At 39.6% G+C, this 18,476-nt stretch overlaps 1 protein-coding gene across 18 annotated transcripts in view; it reads right to left on the bottom strand.

The window, feature by feature from the left end:
* Positions 1-18,476, bottom strand: part of ERC2 (ELKS/RAB6-interacting/CAST family member 2) — a 691,106-nt gene that overhangs the window by 652,030 nt on the left and 20,600 nt on the right. Inside the window, exon 2 of one of the 18 annotated variants that reach the window (XM_067463537.1) lies at positions 9,462-9,593. The exons of the other annotated variants lie outside the window; for them this stretch is intronic. The gene's annotated coding sequence lies outside the window, so the exon portion shown is untranslated. The remainder of the gene's footprint in view (positions 1-9,461; positions 9,594-18,476) is intronic. 18 annotated transcript variants of the gene reach the window in all.

The following is an 18,476-nucleotide window of genomic DNA, read 5'->3' as shown; positions in this document are numbered from 1 at the left end:
GGGGACACCCGGGTGATTTACCATCCTGTGGGAGGCTTCTCTCATGTCACCTCATGAGAAGCTGGAGCCGAGATAGGAGTTCACCCCATTCCCTGGATTAGAACTGCCAATCTGTCTGTCAGCAGTCCTGCCGGCACAAGGATTTAACCCATTTGTGCCACCAGGGGCTCGAATAATAATAATGATTATAATAACAATAATTACGATCTGTCAACTGCAAAAGATCACCATACTTGGATCTGCGCATGTCATTCGAAAATACATCAAGCAGTCCTAAATGAAATCCAGCATATAGATCTCGTTTGCAGTGTCATACTGTGTTATAGTAATAATCACACAGTCCTAGACACTTGGGAAGTGTCAGAAATGTGATCGAACACAAAAGCCAGCATTGTGATCTTGTGTGCTTTGTACCAATCTTGTAGTGCATCAAATAATAAATTATTTGCTACCCACCACTCCTAATGGCTCAAGGTGAGGCACAGCACAATTACTATCTGTACTAAGTTGTAGGTTCTGGGAACAAGGATTCTGGGTTTCACACACACACTCAGTCAGAGAGAGAGAGAGAGAGAGAGAGCAAAATATTCAAAAATTAGTGTTTCGTGCTGTGTGAAAAGAATTCCAGAACAGACGAATTCTTACCTTGCTGGAACATATACTAAACAACTGGTGCCTCAAAAATAAAAAGCAGAAAGTGGTAATAAAGAATGCCTAAAAATAGAATCGCACTATGCCTAGAAAGAACTATTCTACAGATACACAAGTGCCATGGAGAAGTCATGCTTTATAATTTATAACTCTGCTTGATCCTTTTTAATGGCTGCTTGAAAAAACCCTATAAACCTAAAATTGGATTCAGATATTTCATTATTGATGTGATATACCTAGCACTCATGATTATCATGCAATCAGCAATCATGATGGGTCATTGCTTTCTGTCCCATCATTTAACAATCAATAATAGAAAGTGATCAGAAAAATGAAAAATGAGCTGATATCCTCTTAAACATGAGAACTTTTTAATTCCCATGTTAACTGTGAGGTCAGGAATAGCTGTGAATAAATTATCAGGGAGTAATCCCACAGTGTAACTCCTCAGACATGTCTAAACAAGGTCTGACAGCTCTTTTTTATTCAGGTCAAGAAGAACTAACTTTGGAGCTGGACTTTCAGAGAAGGGAATGAGGATCAAGGGAATAGTTAACACACTCAGTACGTCTACATTGTAGATTGCAGTTTTACACAATTTCACTGCCGTGGCTAGGAGCCCCCGGTGGTGCAATGGGTTAAACGATTGTGCCAACAGGACTGCTGACCAAAAGGTTGGCGGTTCAAATCTGGGGTGAGCTCCCATCTGTCAGCTACAGCTTTTCATACAGGGACATGAGAGAAGCCTCCTACAGGATGGTAAAACATCCAGGCTTCCCCTGAGCAACATTCTTGCAGACGGCCAATTCTCTCACATCAAAAGAGACTTGCAGTTTCTCAAGTTGCTCCTGACATGAAAAAAAACTGCCATGGCTCAATACTATGACATCCTGGGATTTGTAGAATGGTGAGAAACTAGCATTCTTTGAGCAAAGAAGGCTAAAAAACCTTGCAAAACTATAGATCCCATGATTTCATAGCATGGAGCTGTGGCAATTAAAGTGGTGTCAATCTGCATTAATTCTACTATGAAGATGTATTCAGGGTGCTCTAGCCTGAATCTTCTATTCCCAATGTTCTTCTTTTCTTATGTAATGTTCCAAGTAATGCCAGTGAAAAAGAAAAACTGGGGAGAAAACATTTGAAATCCCCCGATTCATCTCTGCTGAATCAGTTAACCTTGACAATGATGGAAACCATATTGATTGTCAATTATTTGAGATTTATGGATTTCCATTGGCTACTATATGCAAAAATTACAGCGCCTGGTATACAAGGATACATTTTACTTAACACATTGAACTCTATTAACTTTACACTGTTTCCCTTTATTTGTTCCTTCCACTTGTCTCATCAACATTTACCTGCTTTGAATAAATTGAGGCAAAGTAGGTATTGAATAGATAAGCCTTCTCTACTCAATCAACCAGCATCTCTCCAGAGATGTGTTTCTAATGGGAACAGGACTGTTAAAGTGTCTAGCCATTTATTACTTTAAACATTTTGACCTAGGACCTCATCACGCTAGAGAATGAATCCACTTAAAATCTGGTTTCTGCCTCCTGCAGAAATATGGGGTTTGTAGTTTAGTGAGGCTGTTAAAGGCTCCTCCCTAAATTACAAATCTCAGAATTCTGCAGGAGAAACCAGATTTAAAGTGGATTCATTCTCTAGTGTGATGGAGTAGTTAGATGTGCTTAACTATGGCTTTTGAAATTGTGGACATCTTGTCAACAAGCAATTACCCTCCTCACCTGTTTGAAATTTAAAATTGATAGCTACAAAACTGCAATAATTTGGACTTTATGATGTTTTCCATATTGCTAACACTTTTCAAAGTGTCTATCAATGACATGGAATTAGTCAATGGTTTGGTTGCTTTTCTATGTTAAAAGATCCCTATCTCCTCCAGATCGTACAGCTATTGTAGAGATCAGTGCTTCTGTCAATTCATGGTCTTGCTACCCAAGAGTAATTATAGGGTGGCCTATTATGCATCACCTAAAAAAAGGAGGGTCCTCAGGCTGCTCATTTTCAAAAGCTTCCTCACCCTCTGGCTAGATCATTAGAAATGAGGCTGTAGGCTACTTCCCTATATGAAGATATAACTTCAAAGACCAAGTGCCACATGAGAAGAACTACATGTTTCTCTTTGAAGAGCAGAATAAAAAGCAAGCTATCACAAAATAAGCTTTTAAAATAGGAGCTCCAGGTGGTGCAATGCATTAAACCCTTGTGCCAGCAGGACTGGTTGACCAACAAATTGGCGGTTCAAATCCAGGGAGCAGGGTAAGCTCCCGTCTGTCGAGCTCTAGCTTCTCATGTGGGGACATGAGAGAAGTCTCCCACAGGATGGTAAAACATCAATCATTCAAGCATCCCCTGGACAATGTCCTTGCAGATGGCTAATTCTCTCACACCAGAAGCAACTTGCAGTTTCTCAAGTCACTTCTGACACGAAAAAAAGCTTTTAAAATACATGGATCCACAATCATGAACCTTAATTGACCACAATACTCAATTAAGAGGACCAGATAGTTTCAGTGACACAAGAAACATCTCTAAAGACACTATGTTATCTTGTATCCAACTTAGGCCCCTTCTATACCACCATATAAAATCCAGATTATCTGCTTTGAACTTTATTATATGAGTCTATACTACCAGATAAACCAGTTCAAAGTAGATAATCTGGATTTTATATGGCAGTGTAGAAGGGGCCTTGTGCTCCCAAAATACTAATTTTCTACAGTTACCCAAAGGTATGTTTTAGTTAATGAAGTAGATGTGTTCTTGAAGATTACAGCCAGTCCCCAAATTATGAACAAGATAGGTTCTGTAGGTTTGCTCTTAAATTGTATTTATTTGTAAATTGGAACAAGTACATTTCTCGTGTGTGTATGGGGTTTGTTTTACTGCCTGAGCCCATATTGAGAAGATTTCACCTCCCTTTTTGTCCCTGTGAAAATAGGATTGTCTACAAGTCTCCTATACACGTAATTTGTAGTGTATATGTGTGTGTGTTGGTATGCAGTTTTCCTTAATTCGATATTATGGGAGGAGCTGCAGACCATGTGACCATATCTGGGACTATTAAACTCAGATTCCATTTTAGAAGTCAGTACGGTTTAGACGCCAGTTGAAACAGAATGCTTTAGAGAAGAGACTCTCAGAGAGATGATTTAAACTTTGGACTGTTAAGATTATGAAAAAGATACCCTGTGTTACCTGCACAGAGCAACTACTTCAAATCCAATCTGTAACTGGACTGATAAGCAATGTACTTGTATGCTGAATATATGAAGTTTGTGAGTAAATCAACTATGTTACTTTTAAAGAAGTCTACTTTGTCTCATGTTGTTGTTCATTCATTCAGTCGTCTCCGACTCTTCGTGACCTCATGGACCAGCCCACGCCAGCACTCCCTGTTGGCCGTCACCACCCCCAGCTCCTTCAAGGTCATTCCAGTCACTTCAAGGATGCCATCCATCCATCTTGCCCTTGGTCGGCCCCTCTTCCTTTTTCCTTCCACTTTCCCCAACATAATTGTCTTCTCTAGGCTTTCCTGTCTCCTCATGATGTGGCCAAAGTACTTCAACTTTGTCTCTAGTATCCTTCCCTCCAGTGAGCAGTCAGGCTTTATTTCCTGGAGGATGGACTGGTTGGATCTTCTCGCAGTCCAAGGCACTCTCAGAACTTTCCTCCAACACCACAGCTCAAAAGCATCTATCTTCCTTCGCTCAGCCTTCCCTAAGGTCCAGCTCTCACATCCGTAGGTTACTACAGGGAATACCATGGCTTTGACTAGGCGGATCTTTGTTGCCAGTCTGATGTCTCTACTCTTCACTATTTTATCGAGACTGGACATTGCTCTCCTCCCAAGAAGTAAGCGTCTTCTGATTTCCTGGCCACAGTCTGCATCTGCAGTAATCTTTGCACCTAGAAATACAAAGTCTGCCACGGCCTCCACGATTTCTCCCTCTATTTTCCAGTTGTCAATCATTCTTGTTGCCATAATCTTGGTTTTTTTTTATGTTTAGCTGCAACCCGGCTTTTGCACTTTCTTCTTTCACCTTGATTAGAAGGCTCCTCAGCTCCTCCTCGCTTTCGGCCATCAGAGTGGTGTCATCTGCATATCTGAGGTTGTTAATGTTTCTTCCAGCAATTTTCACCCCAGCTTTGCATTCATCCAGCCCCGCACATCGCATGATGTGTTCTGCATACACGTTAAAAAGGTTGGTTGAGAGTATGTAGCCTTGCCGTACGCCTTTCCCAATCTTGAACCAGTCTGTTGTTCCGTGGTCAGTTCTTACTGTTGCTACTTGGTCCTTGTACAGATTCCTCAGGAGAGAGACAAGGTGGCTTGGTATGCCCATCCCACCAAGAACTTGCCACAATTTATTATGATCCACACAGTCAAAGGCTTTAGAATAGTCAATGAAGCAGAAATAGATGTTTTTCTGAAACTCCCTGCCTTTCTCCATTATCCAGCGGATATTGGCAATCTGGTCTCTTGTTCCTCTGCCTTTACTAAACCCAGCTTGAACATCTGGCAACTCTCGCTCCATGTATTGCTGGAGTCTTCCTTGCAGGATCTTGAGCATTACCTTACTGGCATGAGAAATAAGGGCCACTGTACGGAAGTTTGAGCAGTCTTTCGCATTTCCCTTTTTTGGTATGGGGATATAAGTTGATTTTTTCCAGTCTGATGGCCATTCTTGTGTTTTCCATATTTGCTGGCATATGGCATGCATCACCTTGACAGCATCATCTTTTAAGATTTTAAACAGTTCAGCTGGGATCCCGTCGTCTCCTGCTGCCTTGTTGTTAACAATGCTTCTTAAGGCCCATTCAACCTCACTCCTCAGGATGTCTGGTTCTAATTCATTCACCACACCGTCAAAACTATCTTCGATATTATTGTCCTTCCTATACAGATCTTCTGTATAGTCTCGCCACCTTCTCTTGATCTCTTCAGCTTCTGTTAGGTCTTTGTTTCTTATCATACCAATTTTTGCCTGAAATTTACCTCCAATGTTTCTAATTTTCTGGAAGAGGTCTCTTGTCCTTCCTCTTCTGTTGTCTTCTTCCACTTCCATGCATTGCTTATTTAAAAATAGTTCCTTGTCTCTTCTGGCTAACCTCTGGAATTGCGCATTTAACTGGGCATATCTCCCCTTATCACTGTTTCCTTTTGCTTTCCTCCTTTCTTGGGCTACTTCCAGTGTCTCAGCAGACAACCATTTTGCCTTCTTGGTTTTCTTTTTCTTTGGGACGTACTTTTTTGCCGCCTCCTGAACAATGTCGCGGACTTCTGTCCATAGTTCTTCTGGGACTCTGTTTACTAAATCTAGTCCTTCAAATCTGTTCTTCACTTCCACTGTATATTCACTAGGAATGTTAGTGAGATCATATCTAACTGGTCTGTGTGTTTTCCCTGATTTCTTTAGTTTTATTCTAAATTGTGCAATAAGAAGTTTGTGATCTGAGCTACAGTCAGCCCCAGGTCTTGTTTTCACCGACTGGATGGATGTCCGCCACCTTTGGCTGCAAAGGATGTAGTCAATCTGATTTCGGTGCTGACCATCTGGTGAAGTCCATGTATAAAGCCGTCTTTTAGGTTGTTGGAAGAGAGTCTCATGAGAACATGATTTAAAAGCAATATGTTTTAAGGGAGAGTAGATGTTTTGGGGCAACTGAAAGAAACACTTCTGAAACTCTTCTCTGTGTGTGTATGTATATTTTGTGCTTTGGCATATCTTTGTCCCTAACAGTTCAAAGAGATAGCTAAGTTCATCCGTCTAAGAGTTGAGAAACATAATTGCCATGCATGGATGGTAGTAGATACCACTAGGGAGAAGGTTGACTCAAGAGTTTTTAACTCTTCTCGGGGAGATTCCTGATTTTCCCAAATGGTTCTGAATGCCATTTTCCAAAAGGTTATGGAGATTTCTGTCTCCCAAAAGGTTATGCCATCATTTTCCCAAAAGGTAATGATCTAAAAGTCATGCCTTTCCAAAAGCCTGTACTTCTTTAACATAATATTTTGTACCAGAAATAGAAGTAACAAAAGAAAAATAAGGATAGATTCCCACACTAGGAAAAAGAATTAGTCAAAAATAATAATTTATACATGTGAACTGAAACAACCAGTTCAAGTAAGGCTTGCATGGGCAAACAAAAACACTTAAACCTTCTAAAGACCACCTGACAAATTATTTCGAAATGCAACTAGGGATGACTTTCTTTTACCAGCCTCCACATTTCTCATTATTTCCATTTTGGATGCCACATTTATATGTCTATCATGTTTAATCATGCCAGTGTAGTCTACTGAGACAAGCTTTTCTGTTCTCGCTGCTTTGCTATTCACATATGTTTTCCAAGGAATTCTGGAGGCAACTGCTGCTTACATTGCCTATTGTACGCAGGTTCACACAATTACAGTAAATCCTATTCTTTCCCAGATCAAATTGTATTGTGTTATATATTGTAGACAGGCTGCTGCAACCCAGTACTCAAATTCTGTGTTTCTCTAGCCCTCCTTCACCACCATCTCAATCTTTTTAAAAATCTAGCCAGATTGAGTACAAAGAAGAAAAGGGGAACAGACAGGTGTAAAAAGACTTATTTCATAAACTAAGGCATGTGTGTAGTGCCTTTGTTTGCTTAGAAACTGGACTCTAGGAATCCTCTTGCAGAAATAATCCGTCATTAGACAATGATGACATTTTCTACAGCAGAAAATCTCTATACCTATTACATTCAGTTTTCCAGTACCTTCAGTTTATTAGTAGAGGTATCAAATAGGTAAAGGTAAAGGTTTTCCCCTGACATTATGTCCAGTCGTGTACGACTCAGTCATATGACCAGCATGACTGCATGGAGCGCCGTTATCTTCCCGTCAGAGCTGGACCTATTGATCTACTCACATTTGCATGTTTTCGAACTGCTAGGTTGGCAGAAGCTGGGGCTGACAACAGAAGCTCACGGCGCTCCCCAGATTTAAACCTACGACCTTTCGGTCAACAGGTTTAGCAGCTCAGCGGTTTAACCCACTGCGCCACCGGAGGTTCCCTAGAGGTATCAAATATCTAGTACAATAATCTGAAGGCAACTATTCCTAGTTTTATTAATATCTTCAAAGAGTAAATTAGGCATTTCAATATGAAATTTAGATGAACCCACTAAAATTTGAACAAAAGTGTATGTATTTCATATAATTATGCTCACAGACATTAATTCAAGGCAGAAAATAAAATAGAACTGAATTCTATATCCCTGTGCTTCTTTAACACTTCTATCTGCCCTAAAAAATCTTTACTGACAATGGGCAATCTATTTCCAGAGAAGGTACATTCTAAATTAAGCTTCATTTATTTTCAAGCCTCAGCTCATCATCTGAACTCTACTGAGAAGAGAAAAGAACCGTGAAGTTACATTTTCCATGGTATTTCAGCTGTAAATGTTAGCTAAAGTTTAGTCTTTGCTTTAGTTTTCTGTTTAAACTTAGACTTTTTTAAAAAAATGCTGATTTTAATCTTGATTTTTTTTTGCCTTGTAGGATGCAATTCTAAACTGATTGATCTGAAAACAATTACTGAAATAAATAGATCTTATACCCATGTTAACATGGGCTGTTACCAATTGTCAATATGTTACTTATCAAGGTAAATATCCTTTCTTAATGCAATGGATTCATATTTGAAATAAATAAAAAGCATGTAATCTCAGTCACAAATTATGCTTTGCAATCCCCAGTCCTACCACAATAAAATACAGGCAGTCCCCAAGTTACAAACAAGATAGGTTCTGCAGGTTTGTTCTTAAGTTGAATTTGTTTGAAATTACAACAGATACATTTTCTAAGTGTAACTCCAGCCAGATAAATAGATAGATAGAGATAGAGAGAGATACTGATATAGATACAGATATAGAAACAAAAACAAATATAGATAGATATTAGTTTTGCACAGAATAGGGAAGGCTTAACACTCCTGTGGGATTTGTGTTGCTGTCTGTGCCCCTATTCAGAATATTTCATCTCACTTTCCGTCCCTGTGATAATTGGATTTTGAAAAAAAATTGGCTTGTTCTAGAAACAAGGATTGGTGATAAACCTCCAGTGGAGACTGAACTTCACTTTTGATGGGTAGATTTCTCTCACTTCCTGTTGTCTCACCCCCGTTATTCACTATGAGTCATTTGCAAGTTGGATGTTTGTAACTCGGGAACTACCTGTACAATGAAGAGCAAATGAAATAACCCAGGTAACCCATGCAACAGACAAAAATGAAATGTTAAATAAGAAAACAAAAAAAAACAAATCTGAAGAAGACAAATATATTCTTTCAAATCATATTAACCCTGATTAGTGCTATCCGTGTGAATTCTGGTTAGTCTAACCATGGAACAGGGTAGAAAATAAACACAGAAATAGGAAAACAATCTAATGGATCTACAACGTAACTTTAAAATTTGACCATAGCATGGGTTTCAGAAGCATATGTCAGCATTTTCCCTGGAAATCAATACAGGTATTGCCAGAACTTGAAAATAACTAAGTAGATTTAAATAGTTTTGTGTTAACTTGTTTTCTCCTTCCCGCAGTGAGGGTTAACAAACATATCTGCTAGTTAGTAGGTCTAGCTAATTTAAACGTCTAACTTGTAAAAAGGTACTAACAGAATTAATTAATGCCCAACAGAGCAAGTGCATAAAGATCATAAAGATGGGGAAGGGGGCCCTTCTGCAGTTCTCTCCAATCTTAAAGTAAAAATACTCTGCTAATTACAAAGAATTATGGCCACCTGTTGCGGGTGCTTTGAAGGTGATTGCCCTGCTTCTTGGCAGGGGGTTGAACTGGATGGCCCACGAGGTCTCTTCCAACTCTATGATTCTATGAATGACCATCTCACATAATGTGCCAACAATTCTTCTTCCTGTAGTGGCAAAAGACATCCTGATTGAAGACTGTATCAAAAGCCATGGATATAAAAGGCCAATGGTATAGCATTACGGTTTCATTTTGATTACCATTGTCTCTTCCTACAGAGTTCTGTTGTTTTCAGTTTAGGGAGATGATTTAGAAATCTCATTAGGGACCTCTAGTTCCTCTGACCAAACATTAAATCTAAGAATGCAGCCATGGCAGTTAGAGCAGAATTGTAATGCTATATCCCTATTGGATGAACGAGTCCCAGAAGTCCTAAAAAGATGTAGTCATGGGGTACCCTCCCACTGATGTGAATTCTCACCAAAAATGCCTCAGCCAAGGCAAATGTATTTAGTTTGTAAGGTCTAATGAACATATCAATCGGGAAAGCTCTGATCTCAAATGCCACCAACCTGGCTAGTGAGGTGTTCTCTCAGGTTAAAATATTGCCATTTTTATTTGCAGTTTTTCACTTTCACTGAGGTTTTGTGTCCGAATCTGGAAGGCTGACTGTAATCCTACCATGGGTTTGAAGAATACCTTTGGTGAGGAAGAAAGGCCAAAAGGAAGAGCCTTATATTCAAAATAATTTCCCTTTTAAGCAAACCTGTAAGATTGTTAAGGGGCTGGATGAATAGTAACATGGAGGTAGTCCTTTAACACGCCAGGGAGGCTTGAATAGAACTATACAAAGGATTTCCCTTCTGAACCTCTTTCTTTCAAGTAAAATATTTACCCTTCTAAAATTTAGAACTGCGTTTCACTGTTCACTTTTCTTTGGCACAAAATCAAATAGCAATCTGCAAACCTATTGGTTCACTGGCCCCTATTTCTAAGAGATGGTTAATCACCTGTTATATCAGTACATGCTTTTTCAATCTGCAAAAAAGAATCTATTTTGCAATTCTATCTTACAGTATGTAAAACTCACTGATCCATTGTAGTCTGAGTTCAAGGGCTGCAGAGCTCTTATAGTCTCTCACATATGTGAATATCCCTGGCATCATGCCTGCGGTTGCTGCTTGACCACTTGACTCCAGAAACTGAACTGAATCAAGGACTGTGCTTGTCATACAAGCAGAAGTCTCCACCAATTAAAAATGTCCTATCTGAGAGTTGTCTCCTAACTAGGAATCAGCAGAAGACTCTTGGCCCATCTAATCACAGCCCTGGCAAGCAAGGAGATTACCAAAGCAGCTGTGGTGGCATGAGCAATAGCTTCATGAGACCCATGAAAAAAACCTCCAATTCTTCATCCTCCTGGACATCAATAATAGGAAGTTTCAGCTTTTACAAAACTTCAGGGGTTTGTATATTGAGATGTGTAGAATAAACTGGAAATGCTCCCCACCCCCCATCCCAGCTCTTGGATTAGACTATTCTCTTTTCATAACCTTTGCAATGACTTCACAAAAATATGCAACAGGGTGCTCACAGAATTACAGAATTAGAAGAGGCCCCAAGAGCCAACCTCCTGCCATGCAGGGATACACATTAAAAGCACACCTGACAGATGGCCATTCAATCTCTGTTTTAAAACCTTCAGAGAAGGAGACTCCACAACACACCAAGGTGGCACTGTCGAACAGCTATTACTGTCAAAGGTTTCCTGCTTAGCCCTGATTTCTGGAACCCTTCAGCAAGGGTCTTTTCTACCTTATTAAAAAAGAAAGAAAAAATGAATCTATCACAATGGCATGGAGAATGGCCTTGGTGGTCTGGCAGCTTTAGAAACTGAGTGAAGTACCTAGTTGTTGGTAGATATTTTCTCCTTTGAGATAGGCTAAGGTAAGTTAATATAACCTCATCTTTCAAGCACTTGTTAATATGGAGAAACTCAAACTTTTTTACATTAAAACACAGATCCATTCAATCCACAGCATGTGCACTGCCATTTAACATTATCTTCAGCTTTTTTGGGTTTCTCAGTTACCAAAATCAAACCAAAAGCATAAGTGAAATCCTTCCATATAACTTAAAGCATCCTGGGTCATTGACAACATTATAAACAAGTAGCTCCACAGCAGGACATAAAATGATTGGGTAGAACAGGCAACTCTGCTTCACTCTACAATGGCTCCAAATCTTTTCAGTCTCATTTATGGGCCATACTGTGGTGCTGAAGTTATTGCAGAGCTTGTGGAAAAATTAAAAAAAATGCTGGTGGCATGCCCAATTCAGAAAGAGTTTCCAGACTTTGGCATTGAGACATCAAGCAAAAAAGCATTGCTGATGTCAGCTGATTGTTCAATGTACAAGAATTACAAGAATTTTTTAAAAAAAAACAAAGAAGTATATTTTAATAAAATTTACATGGATTGTAGCATAGGTATTACATTATTTCTTCACATAATCACCATTCAGTTCAATGCATTTTGTCACCCATGTGACCAGTTTTTGATGCTTGTGCCATAGAAGTTTCCCTCTGCCTTTTTCAGCCAGTTCGTCATTTCAATTTTCACCTCATTATTGGAAAAGTGTTTTCCACCAAGGTGTTCTTTCAATTTAGTGAACAGATGGTAGTCACTGGGCGCGAGATCGGGACTATGAGAGGGATGGCTTAAAACATCCCAACCAAATGAAGTCAACAACTCTTGCATTGCATGAGCAGTATGGGGCACACCGTGTCATAAAGGAGACAGACTCAAGTTATCAGCATTCCACAACATTTCTTCATGGTCTCACAATATATTCCATACTTATTTTGTCACATGCTGTTTTGACATTACGTCCTCTCCATAAACTGAAACGATTTTGTGATGAATCACAGCGGCATTCATGCCCTTAGCATTTAGGTACCATCAGGTAGCCAGAGGGGGACTTAAGGAGCTTCAGTCCCTCCCCCCCCCCCCCCACGAAATTCTCAGGGTGGTCCTTGAGAAGGCCTTACTGGTACATTATTTAAACTGTTATGTTTATTCATATCATGATCTGATCACCATGCTCAATATATCCCATATGCATTGGGGTATTGGTATAACAATTCAAAAGATTTGCTAGGGTAGATCCGCAGCCCCCCCCCCCCATTCAAAATCCTGGCTACGGGCCTGGGTACCATATTGCAGATCAAACTTTGCACTTGAAGGGAAATGGAATGAGGACACTCATCTCTAACCTTCACCACAATGCCAGGCGATGAGCTACTGATGTCTGGCACTGTTTGTTCGCTTCCACTGGCTTCCCACTACACTGAAGTGATACCAACTTCCCCGCGAAACTTCCCCATGAGAGCTACATCCCTTGCAACCTTATTTTCTGGATAACGCTCGTATTTTGAAGGCAAGTACCATAGGTTTTATTGGTGTGTTTTACTGTTATGTTCATATGCGGTATTGAATTTTGCTGGAGTTTGTAAGATGCCTTGAGTCCCCTGTGGGGTGAGAAAGATGGGGTATAAATGAAGTAAATAAAATAAATAAATAAATTTAATGTTACTGAAACTGGTTTCAATGAATATTTTTTTCAGAAGAAAATAGGCTCTTATTTAAAAAAAAACTACTCAGTTTCCTATGCCAAGCCATACACCTGCAGATAACACAAAACTGGAAAGAAGAGAACTTGTCACATACAGGAATTAAGGAAGTGTAACTCTGAACTTTATACAACATGTTTTCCTTTATTTCATTTGCAAACACTAATAAACAAACACACAGTATTTACTTCCACAATCTCATTTAGATCTGTGGAAGAATGTAGTAATATCAATATAATTTCTTTCTGTGCGTGAATGATTTCTGGGGGCATTTGACCTGAATGGTTCACTTTACTTTTTTGTTGGATGATAAGTCAAGTCTAAGAGTTTGTCTACACAGCTGTTGAATTCATGGTCAGTGCAGAGTAGCAATACTTGAGACTGACCCAGAGGCGGCCGCACATTCTGTGCACAGCCTGAATGAAACAGTAAGGTAGAGTAGACCAGCCATACTGAAACCTGTTAGGCCCCACTAAACCATCACCTTACCTTTCCTATTACGGTAGCTATGACCAGATGTACGCAAAGCTCCAGGAGAGTCCCTGTTATCACAAGTGGTCTATTCCATTCAACAACGGTGACGGGTGCAACACGAGCCCTATCTGCCTATTTTTCCTGTGATGGCAGGAACAGGAAAAAGGGAGGCAGCAATGCCACTTGTGTGGAGAGAAGACCAGTTCATATTGTGGCTGTCCACACTCTGCCTGAAGTGCATGGCTAATCCAGAGTTTTGCCAAAACTCCAGCCACCCTGGGGCTGTCCCTTGGAGTAGATTGGTTGGCAGGAGCAAGTCATGGTGCAAATACAGAAAAGCTGAGTGCTCTGAGATAAGAAACTGCCAGCAGAGATCACAGGAATGTTGCTGGGACAAGGAGATGGCATACCAAGCAACTCAGTAAGGCAGTGAATGCGTTTGAAAAGCAGAAGAGAGAGAAAAAGAGAGACAGCAGAGTTGGAAGAAAACTGAGCTGGACCTTCATTAGCCAGGGAAACAATAATAATGAGGGTGCTATGGGCATTAAAAAAAGACATGGTGAGGAGGGAGATTTCAGGGACTCTCCACGAAACTCTGACAAACTGCTACAAGAAGCACATTAATTTCAGGTATACAAGTAACATTATAACTAGCTGCTATATCATTTTGTAAATTTAAATAATGAATAATATTGTCTCCTGTTCTTTTTTACTATTGTTTGCTCTATATGTATGTGTGTATTCCTTATATATACCTTATTATTCATACTTCCGTATATGTTTCCTGTGTAATATGCCTCATATAACATAAACAGACAGAAGTAAACACTAAACGTTTCTTGGGGCTCCATGAGACACTTTTGCTGCAAAAAAGAGCTCCGTAGCTGAAAAAGTTTGGGCAACTTAAGAGTATCAATAGGAAGCAGACCACAGTGTTCTGTATAATGTTCTATGCATTCCATCTTTTCAACTCCACACAAAAACAAATCAGCAAGACTCTGAAGGCAAAGAAGAAAGAGAAAACAAGCACAAGCAGAATCATTTTCTTCTTCAGTACAACTTTTATTTCCAATCATTTAAAACTTTTTCACAAGAAAAGGCACTTCTAAAAATAGAGAAAAGTATCTTTACTTTAAAAATAAGCTTGCCTCAGCAACATCTAAGAATTCTTCATAAAGGACTTTTCTTTTAAAGCATGCCCTAATCATCAAATGGCAAATGGGATTGGTTCCAGTTTCCTAGGAATGCTCTTTTTGGATAATGATGATGTTCCCTCTTTCTAATGTATTGTTAACTCACTCTTGGATCCATCTTGTTTAACTGATGGCTCAGGGGACATGAGAGAAGCGCATCAGCCGTCTACAAAGACATTGCCCAGGGGACACCCGGATGTGTTGTAATCCTGCCGGGAGGCTTCTCTCATGTCCCAGTTAGCAACAGCTCATGTCATGTCATGAAAGAATATGGAACTCTAGCAATATTATAAATCTACTTTCAATTGACTGGAACCTGACAGAACAATGCAAAGGTTTCCAAAATGACCACAATAAAATCTGTGATGTATTTGAGAAAACACAAAGTTTAAAAAATTATATTAAATGTCCTTTGACCAGTAGTTGGCCACTTGGAGTGCCTCTGCTGTTGCTTTAAGAAGGTTCTCCATTGAGCATGTGGCAGGGCTCAGGCTGCATTGTAATAGGTGGTCTATGGTTTGTTCTTCTCCACACTCGCATGCCATTGACTCCGCTTTGTGGTCCCATCACACTGTACCCTTGGTTCGCTCCTGATACAATAAATAAAATAAATAACTGATGGCTCAACATATAGTTTTTTTAAAAAACATTATGTCTACATAAAAGTGTAGGAGTTTAAGTCTGAGAGATAAAAATCTGATAGTTCAGCTTCCGGTCTTAAACCAAAATGTTCTCTATCAAAATCTGGCAAAATAAGAGAATGCTAATATCTCACTGTCTGAGCTCAAGTTCCTGAAATTATGAAATATAAACTCACAATGCAACAAATCCTCCAATCAATAGAGTAAGACAGTTAGCAATAGCTCATGTCATGTCATGAAAGAATATGGAACTCTAGCAATATTATAAATCTACTTTCAATTGACTGGAAACTGACATGACAATGCAAATATTTCCATCATGACCACAATAAAAACCTCTCTTCCCCAGTACAAGAAGAACATGTATTCCTCATTCCATAAACAGTGATATTTCCCACATTTCAGTCATTTGCATGTTAAATGTTGACAATCCCTTACAAAACTACTGAATATCTGAAAAATCAGCAATAAGTCAGTGAATAATGGTAATAACCTGCATGTGATTGACAGGATTCATTTATACATGTGTCTGTGAAATTGATGGTGTTTACAAAACCCATCTGATATTGTGAACCCGTTAACATCAACCATTTCTATGTGGGGAGTTGGCATTATATACATAGGAGCTGATATACATAGGAGCTGATAAAATTTAGAAGAACTAGAATGTATATAGTGCTACAGCAAGAACATAAGAGTCCAGTAACATGTCCAAGACAGACTCATATATGTATGCAAGTATGTATATATGTGTGTGTACACACACACACACATATTTGATTATGGTTTCTTGGAACCTTACTCAGGGGTGCCCTGCTAGAAAACTTCTACATCTAACTTTTCTCTGACCAACTGTGTACAGCACAAGTAGGAAAACTCTAGACTGCCAGATGTTGATGTAGGGCAACTCCTATCAGTTCTGCTCAGCATAGACAACAATGAAAATTAGTTTTCCTCCTCCGGCGCAGCAGGGGGAGGAAAGAGGTTTGCCTCCTCCCCCGAGGAGGAGACTAGCACAAAGTAGTTCCAAACAGAACTACTTTGTGAGCGGAGTCAGAAGGGACCAGCCAGCCCCTTCTGGTTCATTCTTACTTGGATCTTCAACCAGCCACGCCTGCCCATTAATAGTATAATATAATGGTTGCTTTAGGGGGCGGGGTAAGATTTTTTTCCTCCTACGCTAAAAAGACTAGGATGGTTTTTCGCCTACCCTATATTGTTGCCATGGGCAAATTGGGTGATGGTGTGGACTTAAATAGGCATCATCAGAAAACAGCTAGGAAAGTTACAATTTGGTGAACACCCAGGTCACCCCCCTTTGGGTCACCGACTGTTCAATTAGCCGAGGTGAGAATAAAAGACAAATGGCCTTGAAATGGGAAAAGTCCTCAACATCCTTAGGGAAGATTTCTCCATATGATTCCTTTTAAGGTTGCCTGGGTTACGTCAGCAGAGGACCCAGGTGTTGTGCCCTAAGGAGCCGAGGGGTAGGCCGGGAAGGAAAGCTACCTTGACTGTTCTCACACCTAGTTCAGGTCACCTTAGAAAGATTTACAGTTTGCAGTTTTAACTAGGTAATAGTTAATAAAAGTTGCCCATATTTCAATCCATATCTATTCTGTGGTCTCTTTATTTCGGGGGTTGACAGGCAAATACAGGGTGCAACAACCCAAATTATCTGGTAGCCCCAACTTTATCCACCCTTGGTCTATATCCTACTTGAACCAGTGGAAGATTGTCAAGCTATTTGATCTGATTATTCATTTACTGAAATACAGTTTGTGGCACAGCTCCCCTGTGAAAGTAGAAAAACTATGGATATGGGGGAAAGAAATTGAGCACTGTCAATGCAGTCCCTTGGAGGGCTACCTACTATCATCCTACGGGGAAGAGCACGAGGAAATGGCCCCCTCCCACCACTTCACTTCCTTTACCTTACAGATCCCGGCTCCTTTTCCCTTTCCTGAATGCCACAGATGTCTGTGGCATTCAGATACTGAGGGGAACAGAACACACAGTAAAACAGAGAGGAGGAGGAACCAGCCCATGTACAACCTGCCACATCACTTACCCAATGGAACTAGTTCATCCTCCTCTTCCTGTCTGCTAGGTGTTTCTCTCGTATACCATTCCACAGTGTATTTACTTCAAAGGAGGGACACAGAGGAGGACCTAGATGCTTGAGAACACAATATGCATGAAGAGGGGTACAATTCATGCTAGACCTCCAGTCCTCCTCTCGCAACCTTCATGCATTCTGTTTAAAGCATAGAAGGTAGATTCTCTGTGCATTCAGATAAACACTAAGCATGCCCATTTGTTCCATTACCATAAATATAAATATGAATACAGCCATTTCTTTTTAATTCAGATTTAATAAATGAAAATTAAAAGGACTCTGAATTAATTCAGAAAATAATAAAATACAGCCTATGTGGTTAACCAAATCCATATGGTGAATGTCCAGAAAGACAGTCATAAAGGTACATATTTAGAAAAAAAAAATCAGTACTTTTTTTCAAACAAGATGCTATTTCAGAATACTATAAAACTTTACCAGGTCTTAGATATGATTTATATATTTTTAATAAAACCGAGTCACTTTTTCTTACTGGAAACTATAATTTATAATGCTATAAAACTTTGTAAGCCATTACATACAATCTATTTCTTAAAAAATTAGGAAGCGTTTGCATATAACATTGATCGACAAACCTAAAAGGGCCTGAAATATTAGACATGTTTCTGGGTATATTTGACCTGCTGATTCCAAAAATGGCACCAGTTTTCCCCTATTCACTCTAGGTTTTGTGATACAGAACATATGCCATCTACCAGTTGACATCTGCCCTCTCACAGAAAACCATGATAACCATATCTAAGAAACTAGAGCTGATGTGGTCTGTCCAATGCAATTTTCTGAATCACCTCCTCAAATAAACCCAGGAAAAGACCTAACAACCAAGATCATAGAATCACTGAATAATAGAGTTAGAAAAGAGTTAGAAAAGATCACATGAGCCATCTTGTCCAACCCCCTGCCAGGCAAGCAAATCACATTCAAAGCACCCCTGACAGATGGCCATCCAGCCTCTGTTTAAAAGCCTTCA

This window comes from Anolis sagrei, chromosome 2 (assembly GCF_037176765.1).
Source record: "Anolis sagrei isolate rAnoSag1 chromosome 2, rAnoSag1.mat, whole genome shotgun sequence".
Classification (NCBI taxonomy): domain Eukaryota; kingdom Metazoa; phylum Chordata; class Lepidosauria; order Squamata; family Dactyloidae; genus Anolis; species Anolis sagrei.
This window is presented reverse-complemented; position numbering and strand designations above follow the sequence as displayed.